The 9,191-nt window shown below is 45.4% G+C and overlaps 1 long non-coding RNA gene across 1 annotated transcript; it reads right to left on the bottom strand.

The window, feature by feature from the left end:
• Window positions 1-1,983: 1,983 nt before the first annotated feature.
• On the bottom strand, window positions 1,984-7,256 carry LOC109310675. Its single transcript, XR_002101292.1, has 2 exons — window positions 5,301-7,256; window positions 1,984-4,622 (listed from the first exon to the last, which is right to left on the bottom strand). It is a non-coding gene; the product is annotated as an uncharacterized LOC109310675 (long non-coding RNA).
• Between the last annotated feature and the right edge of the window lie 1,935 nt (window positions 7,257-9,191).

Below are 9,191 nucleotides of genomic sequence, written 5' to 3'. Positions count from 1 at the left end.
GTATCCTGATGGTGCAAACCAAAGCAAGATGAAAACAGCTGCATTTGCTAAAACTTCCAGTGTATCTGTCAACCCTGGTTTTTCACTCCATTTTTAACCACCGTTTCTCCGGTCTTCAGCAAGGATACACGCAGGGCAGGATGGTGAGGGTTAGGAGATGTCGCTCAACTGCGTTAAATGAAGATTATCTTCCATGGCTTCTCTGAGATGCCTTGGGATCTCTCTTCTGCACTATGCAGCAGACCTTGTTAAACTCAAAAAGGGCAATAAATCCCTTGGGCTGGCATGCGGGAAGCATGAGTTATGTGACCGCAAACTACAGAGTGAATGGTCCTTGGGTTGCAAAGCTCCCTGGGTCTGTCACATTGTATATTGTTAGCCATAATCCCCTTCCCTATGAAACTCTTTCCTCCTTCCTCCTTGTAAGGGACTAAAGTAATGCTACAGGTGACTGCTGAGACCTCCCAATATGGGGCTTGAGCCCTCCCAGTTGAATATTTTTCAATTAATGGACACTTGGTGGTGGACAGTTGACACCTCAGCAAGGAAATTCTCTTTTAGCTGCCATTAGCCCAAGCCCTGCAGCTTAAGCTTTTCAACAGCTGCTTTATCTCTGCTTCTCACCCCCACCCCCACCCCAATTTAAGTTTAAGATGAGCCTCCACCCCCAGGCCCATGATATCTCACTCCAAAGTCCTGTCAGAGCCACAACCAAGACCATAAATTTCCCTGCTGGGTCACAGTACTCCCTATTCATTTAGTGAAACATTATAAATGTGTCCAGGCTCCAAGTGAAACCTAATCCTGACATTCCTTGCATGGAGATTCCTTAAGCTGATGGCAGGGTCATCTGGAACTGCCATCATCTTATCTGATTGGAAACTGATCACCTGCATTTCAACACCAAGGGCTCAGCAATGTCTTGTAAAATAAGGCCCGCTCTGCCTGGGATCTGTTTCTTTGGTACAGAACATGCATAGCCTATTAAACATCACCATGCTTGGTTTGCCCTGTCTTAGCAGGGCTCACATAGAAGAAACCAGTCTTGGAGGGCTCCATGAGCACTAAAACCTGCAACTTTTGAAAGGCAGATTGCAAGGAAAAAGGGAGCATTACTGGGAGGATGGAGCTGGCGGTTGGAGCAAACTGGGAGGATGGAGCTGGTGGTTGGAGCAAACTGGGAGGATGGAGCTGGGGTTTGGAGCACACTGGGAGGATGGAGCTGGAGGTTGTTCATGGAAAGACAAAGAGCTGACACCTTGGAGGAGCTCTTTTTGCGGTGCCAAAGCTCAGCCGGTAGAATCCAACATGGTTCTTTTGATGCTAGACGGATGGCAAATAAATTCACCATCCCATTTGTCCCATCCCTCTCCTGGGTCTTGTATGACCTGCCCCACCAGAAGGACCAAGCACCTTGCAATAATCATTAAGTCATGCAACTATTGCCACATGGGTGTTTTGTTCTCTCATCCTCTTCTTAAGGAGCTGTGTAGTGCATAGTTTTTTTATTTTGGTAAGGGTTTGGGGGTTTTTTTTTGCTTGCCTTCAACAGAAAGCTAGGGATATGACCCAACATTATATTTAATGCTAAGGGAAGACCTTTGTCTGGGGTGGTATTCACACTGATGCCATGTTAAGTGCAAGGCAAAATATAGTTTTAATAGCAACCCTTCTATCTTCTGGTGTTATCCCATCTGTGTTACTGCTGTTCCTAAATGTGAAACAGCAAGTCCCCATGAGCTATATACTAAATAAACTAAACACAACCCAGGAAGAGCTCAGACCAAATGGCTTTACTTGCTGCAGTAAGCCAGCATTCCTTCCCTTGTGCCAGCCAAAATCATTCCTGTAATATTTAGTGGATTGCAAAAATATTTTGGATTTCCTGCCATGCTTGACATCCTACAGTAAATTAATTAGGAATCGGGAATCAATAAATGTCTCTTCCTAGAATGTCGTATTGAGGCATTTGCTTTGTATTACTTTTGGATTGCATTTCCCCATTCTTCAAAAACCTCTCATTCAAAAGCCCAAGAAAATCAATGACTGCACAGAATTGTATTCATTCTGGGGGAAGGGCTATGATGAGTTTTTTTTTCTGGGCTGAATATACAGCCGCTCCTGGAGGTACAAGATTTCGCTATTATGTGTGTGCAGGAAAGAGAAAGGGATAAGAAAACACTTGGGGTTGTTAAAGCGTTTAAGATAGATGTTTCCCAGGGAACAACGAAGAGAAAGGGAAGGGATCCCAGAAGATACGTTGCTCATTGTGGATCAGTCTCCAGTTCCTCACATAGTAAGTGAATTGTTTGAGGATATCAAAAGGAAGATCGCTCGGCGCGGTGTATTAGCTCTGATCTGTGACACATTGGACAGGACCCAGCTCCTCCTAGAAGCTCAATGCTAATGTCTGAGAAGACATAGCAGACGCATCTCAATTAGGGCGTCCCACTGGACCAAAAGAGTAGGACAGTCCAATGGTCACTAGCCTGACACTCGGGAAATGCACGTTCAACTCCCCGCTCTGCCCCAGAGCTTCTTTGTGCCTTGGGGAATATATGTTTAAACTTGTGCCATGGTACCTCGTATAGGCAGACCTGAGCTAGTTGTGAATAAGCCAACTTGGGTGGTTCTAGTAGGGTAGCTGCGGCAGCATGCGCCTTGGCGTGGCCTGCCTGCTTACAAATTGACTCCATCTGCAGTGTAGATGCACCATAAGTTCCTGCCTGCCTCATTTCCCCTTTTGTGAAATGGGAACAGTGCTTCGCTACATCATGGGTGTGAGCTGAAAATATATGCACTGAAGTTGCTAAAGCTCACTCTTGGATACTAAGGTAATGGGGACCTGGCAGCTAGCTCAACTAGAGCATGTAAAAGCCATTCTTCTGAAACTCATCCCAACATAAAACCCCAGGCAAGCATGCCATCGCTGTCCCAGTCCAACAGAGATCATTAACCATGAGGTTATATCAGTTCCCCCGGACCTCTGAATAAAGCAGCCAAGCCCATGAAGGGTTTAGCAGAGGTTTTCTAATTTATGAGGAGCAGGAATGCACCCACTGCATTAGGGGAAGGTCCTAACCAGGACCGTGAGATGACTTCGCTTACCAAAACCATTTCTTGTAAAAGTGCCATTGTATTTGCCGTTACTGAACGCACTGCTCCGTGAAAGCATTCCTACTGAAGAGGAAACTTCTGCAGAAGAAACCCTACTTCCATTTTTCTCCCTTTTGAACCTCCAAGGCTGAACTTCTACCTTACAGCCCAAGACAACAAATGCATTCAAGGGAGTCACTTTGGGGAGTTTTAGATCTGTAGCCTCCAGATAAATCAGGCAGTCCTCCTGACTTCAGTCCTGTAGGCTGAGCCTCTTCTTCTCGAGCTTTCGGACAACTCAACTGATCACTTGGTCCAAGATTTTCTAATTCAATTTCTCCGTCTGCTTATTGCCCTGTGCCTTTCATTAGTATTCTTTGGGTCTACTTTTGCCGTTTATATAAACCTTCCCTTCCTCTTCCATTTAAATAGATCCCAATGGCTCTTTTATCTGCAACAACCTGCTGTGTGTGCAACCTAGAAAAATACTGACCTTGGCTTTCAAGAATAAACCTACTGCCAGGTTTTGCTCACAGACCAACCGATAGCCCCGTCTCGCTTTCTGTGCAAATGTTGAACTACCTTATCTTATCTGCTGGAGCCTACTCCCCTCCATTTGTGTATCTGAATTATCAGGATGTTTAAGGGCCTCACAATGATTTACATGGTGTTGTAGGTGGATGCTGCAATGCATGCTGGGGAATAAGTGTCAATTAATTGGCGGGCACGGGGTGCGAGGCGGGAGGCATGGTGTAATATAGGAGGAGTATTTTATGGAGAATATAGCACCAATGTTTTCAACCAATATGGTCTCCTCTTCTGCTGATGATGGCTCTCTTTCTTTTTTCTTTTCGTTTCTATTTTTTTCTATTTTTTCTTTAAAGCTTTGGCTCACAGCAAATCCTACAGTAGTTTTGGCAACAAGCCAGCCTGCACTTTTTGTAAAGTAAGCACCTCCCTGCTACAAATCAGCTCTGTGAAGGATGAGACTCATCAGAGCCATCGCTCACTGGCACCGAGACCTTGAACGCTGGATTTTCCTTACAAAGGGGCTCTCCAGAATCATCTCCAAGCCTGGTTGGGTTTCAGCTGACTAATACACATATATATGACTCTCTCAAGCCATGCAGATGCAAAATTAGTCACGTTTTTTCTTATAATAATAATATTATTACTACTTACACAGCACTTCGCAGCTAGCAAGCCTTCTGTCAAACCCACAAGTGCAATACTTTTTTTTTTTTATTTTTTACCTCCTGGCAAAGCATTTTTTGGTATTTGACAAATACGAATGAATGGATTCTGCTGTCAGGATTACAGGTGGGGAAAACCGAGGCAGAGCATGGGGAACAGACTTGCCGGAGGTGACTGGCGGGGTCGCTGTCAGTCTGCAGAGGTTCCCTTCTCCCCATGCGGTGCGCACTCCTCCTTCTTTCTTATCACGCAGGTTGCCGAAGAGTTGGGATGTCAGAAAGCGATAATGCCTCCGGTATCAGCTTAAAGCAGTAGTATTCAGCTCTGACGATCTGAAAGCCAGAGAAGGGAATTAAGAGAAAGATGCACACGTTCAAAATGTGTCGTTCAAGAGCCCGAATCTGGACACATCGTGCTATCTGATCCCTTCCAAAGCCAGGTCACTTCACATGGATGTTTAATGCATGTTAACTGATGGCAATTTGGCTTCACACTTGGTTCATTCATCAAAATTTTCCCTATTGTCCCCATGTAGACAAGCCATCAGACCCATGAGCTCCACTGTGCAGGGCACTGAACAGTCAAGTACAAGCTCTGGAAGCACAAAGCAGCCTCTTGCTGGCAGACGAATGCTTTAAAATATTTGCCTCCCTAACAGAGGGAAGCTTTTGTCTGAGAGAGGGAGAGAGTATGTGTAATCCCATTTTCAACACAAATCTGGAAGCCTATTAAATTCAAAACTAACAAAAGGAAATGCTTTCTTACATGAGGCATAATTTGTCTGCTTGCTGTGACTCCGAGTTTCGCATTGCTCAAAAAAAATAAAATAAAAAAGCCTTGGCAAAGTCGGCAGGAGTGAGACGATCCAGATTTCTAATATGAAATATTTAAAATAAATAAGAGCTTAGGAAAGGGTAGAGGGCCAAGTATTAACTACTGGGAAGGAGTAGTTAGAAACATGTCTCGCGGCAGGCTTATCTTATTGCTGCGTTGCAGAGGGTTGCATGCACCTTGCACTGAAGCATCGGGAACCGAACGTCGGTGAGACAATAACGAGCTAGTGAAGGCTCGCTGCTCTGAACTTGCATCCTGCTGCTCTTTTGCTCCTTGGTACTTTTACATAAAGTCATTATTGGTTTAGTTTATTAAGTGATGATGCTCCTCCATGTACCGGACATTTCTCATCCTAAAGATCTGTGCATACTAGGGGCCTACGGCTGCGACCGTGTATTCACATGAGCATTGCTTATGTATTCGGTTTCCCTCGGCCTCGGCAAAAAGCCATCACTTCTGTTGTCAGCGTTCGTGGCTTGATGGTGCGTCTCTACAGAAAAATGTGGCAGCAGATTCTTCCAGCAGAAGAAGCAGCTCTTTAAGCAATGTGTGAGTAGACTAATTGGAGTCAAAGGAATTGCTAACCAGGGTAAACTGGTATGATTAATCTCGAATACTTTCCCTCTAAGAAACACCAATTAAATGCTCTTATCTCAGCCTAATCCCTAGAAGATGTTTGGCATCATCCTTCACATAACAGCAGTCTCTGATCAGGGAGGCGTGTGATTGACAGGGCAGGAGCTGCTGCAGGCCAGGACTGAGCAGAAGAGTCGGAGGTGTGTGTCCCCCGCTGCCATAGCACTGGAGGCTGCAGGTTAGGACTGAACTTTTATTGGCAGGGCTGCTTGCGCCGCGCCGCGCCATGCCTATTAATCCTTTGCTTTCATGCTCACCAAGTCATCTGCAGAAATGTAATCAGTGCATCTCCTCAGCGCGTTGGCTTAGGACGCAAGCAAACTGACTTAGAAAAAAAAATGAATTTATCTCTCAACAGCATCTGAGTGTCTTCAAAAGGCTTTTCTTTTTTCTTTTTTTTTTGCGTTGTTTGGAAAAGTTGAATTAAATCTTTTGGAGCCAAGCAAAGAAAATCCTTCCAGGGAGAGAGGTCTCCACTACTCATCTGGGCTGGTTCAGTACCAAAATGCTTGCGCCGGGCTCCTCTGGAGCGGAGCATGCTGTAACAAAGGGTTTTTCAGCTAGCGCTACATGTAAAAACGGAGCAGGTGCTCTCAATAAAGAAAATTCTTAACTGTGCTCATATTTATTTCAGTTCCTCTCTGTCTGGGCACCAAGCCACCCGTACAGCCATCCAGCCTGACTTGCTGGAAAGGGTGAAGGCTTTTTTTTCTTTTTCTTTTTTTTTTTTTTAAACAAATGTGGAAACCTCTGTTAACATCTGATCTCAAAGAGATTCCTCAGTGATTTACCAGTAGTGCTCCAGAAATGATTTGCAAGCCCTTCTGATGAGACTGATTTCACCAAAATGTTTGCCTTTGCCTCCTACAGAGCGACAGTGGTTCTCCGCATTTTTAAACTCGAGGCGCCCCTGGGAAAATGCCAGCTCTTCGCTTTCACTCGTATTTTTTTTTTTGACTCTAGAAAACAAGTTGAACAATACTTTTGTTGCAAACGACTCTGAAACCTATTGAGGTCTTTTGATGCATTTGACATGATGGGTTTCAACTTCAAATCTCTGGGTTGGCCTTGTGAACCATGTGCATGTGTTTGCACACCCCACAAGACTAATATTGTGTGGACCCCTTAAAAGGATCTCAAGTGCAGCGATTCTCAACCAGGGGAATTCCCCACTGGGGACTGAAATCCAGGAGCACTCTGCTCAATACTGTGGCAAGCGCTGAGTTGGCAGAGAGAGTTATTTTTAAACAAGGTCCATTTTTTGAAAGAGATGGGGCTGCAAAATTCCTGCCCCGCTCCAGACCTCGGCAGTCTCTGAATACTCCAGATACAAGCCGTTTGCAAAATTCAGAGCTGGAAGTTGGCTTCTCCTATAGTTCAGGAATGTTTACATCTGGAATTTGATTTAGGCACATAATTTTTCTTGTTCATCGTTGATAGATGCACTGTGGTGTGTGTCTTGGAATATGGGATCGGTGCACCTCAACCTTTCCCTTTTCCTGAAAAAAAAATACGGCAGAAGAAAAAGCATCAGTTTGGGAAGTAAAAGTCAGCTGAGCTCTATTGAGGTTTCCATAATTCATGCGAGTCAGAGTTGCTAGCTGCTAACTGCCCTATCTGCTAAACTGCTTTGGGCTTCTGGACAAGTCTGGGGTGAAAAAGAGCTGCCCAGGGGAAAAAAAAAGAGAGACAAGTGGGCCATTCATAAAGGCATCACTGTAGCACTTTATGACATTTCACGCTTGCAGAAAGAAATCACTAACAACACTGGGAATCAAGCTTTAGGCTAACCACCACATAGGTCTTGAACTCTCCCTCTGTTTAAAAATAGCTATCCCTCCACAAGCCCCAAAAAGTCTTAAGGTGAAATTAGATGGAGATAAATGGGGAAGATATTTAAATACTGATTAGGGACTTTGGCGGCTTTTCTTTTGGCACTTTTGCTGAAGCAGTCAAGACACATCTGGATACTTAGATATCCCATCTTCCTCTCTTTTTATATATGTGTGTGTGTGTGGGGGGGGATATGTGTGTATGTATATGCATGTGTATGTATATACACACACCTTTGCTAGGAAATATCTCTAGAGAGGCAAAAATGTATTGATTGGAAGCCATTGGCTAGGGACAGACATTACATGTAAACCAGTTTAAGTGATCAGAACCTGGTTTAAACTTGTAACACAACAGATGTTCAGTGCACATAAACCAGTTTGAAAATGGCTGAAGCCAGTTTGAGATGAACCTGGCTGAATGTAGTATCAGACTTAACTGATTTGGGTCAAACAGATTTTTGCACTATCTGTCCCAGACCTCTTTCTGGTCTAAGTTGAATCAAAGTCCTCCAGCATCTCAATTGGTTTACAACACTGAGTGGGGGTTTGCTCTCTGTTTCAGCCCAGCAGAGCTGGCTCCTCCCCTCTGCTCCCTGGCTGCAGCTCTGGCAGAGACTGCAGGCATCTGCCTGGCTTTCTCCTGATCCCCCCCCTTCCCCTTCCCCTTCCCCTCATCACTTCCTACTCAAGCAGGGACTCCCCCCTACCCTCTGCTTTACACAGACACCTCTCTACATTAGCTAGCAGACCACATGCTGGCTATGCTTCATGCTGTGGGAGATGGCGCAAAGGCAGACAGCACAGTGTCTGCTTAGGGCTTTTTGGAGCTAACCAACAGGTAGTGGGTAATGTCCCTTCATTCTTTTCTTGGAAAAAGTTGTTTAAGAAAAGCTTGAACTAATGAGAGAGGCTGTATGGTTTTTTTAATGGGCTGATAAATACAGAGTTAAGGGTGATAAACACTATGTTATCAATAGGGCTGTGCAAAGCTTTGGGTAGTGATTCAATTCGGAGGCAATTCGGCGACTGAATCTCTGAATCCGAATTCAATCAAGGGACCATTTAAAAGGTCCAAATCAATTCAAAGCTCTCCAAATCTTCAGAAAAGATTTGGAGAGCTTTGATTTAAGCAGTCCCCCATGGCTGCAGCAGGGAACTGCAACTTGACTCAGAACTGGTAAGTACTAGGGGTGGAGGAAGGGGGAAGGGACCATGGGGGGGGACCCCTGCCAGCCCCCCAACTTCCGCCTGCCCCAGCTCCTGGCCCTTTAAAAAAAAGCCCCACTCATTGGGTGCTGCTGGGTGGGAGACAACCCCTACTGCCTCCCACTGCCCCATGCTGCATGGGGGGCTCTGCCACAAGGCCCCCGATCCCACTCCCACTCCACCAGCCTCCCCCCAGGTGCCCCACCCACCCCAACTCTGGCCCTTTAAGAAAAAAAAATCGAGAAAAGCCCTGGAACTCACTGCTTCTGCAGTGGCCTCGGGGATTTGGAGAGCTGTGGAAGAGCCCCCCATGTGATGTGGGGCAGCAGGGATTGCCCCTGCCAGCAGGAGTGGTAAGTCTGGGGCTTTTCTTATTTTTGTTTTTTGTTT

This window comes from Crocodylus porosus, unplaced genomic scaffold (genome assembly GCF_001723895.1).
Source record: "Crocodylus porosus isolate Cpor-Errol unplaced genomic scaffold, CroPor_comp1, whole genome shotgun sequence".
Lineage (NCBI taxonomy): Eukaryota > Metazoa > Chordata > Crocodylia > Crocodylidae > Crocodylus > Crocodylus porosus.
This window is presented reverse-complemented; position numbering and strand designations above follow the sequence as displayed.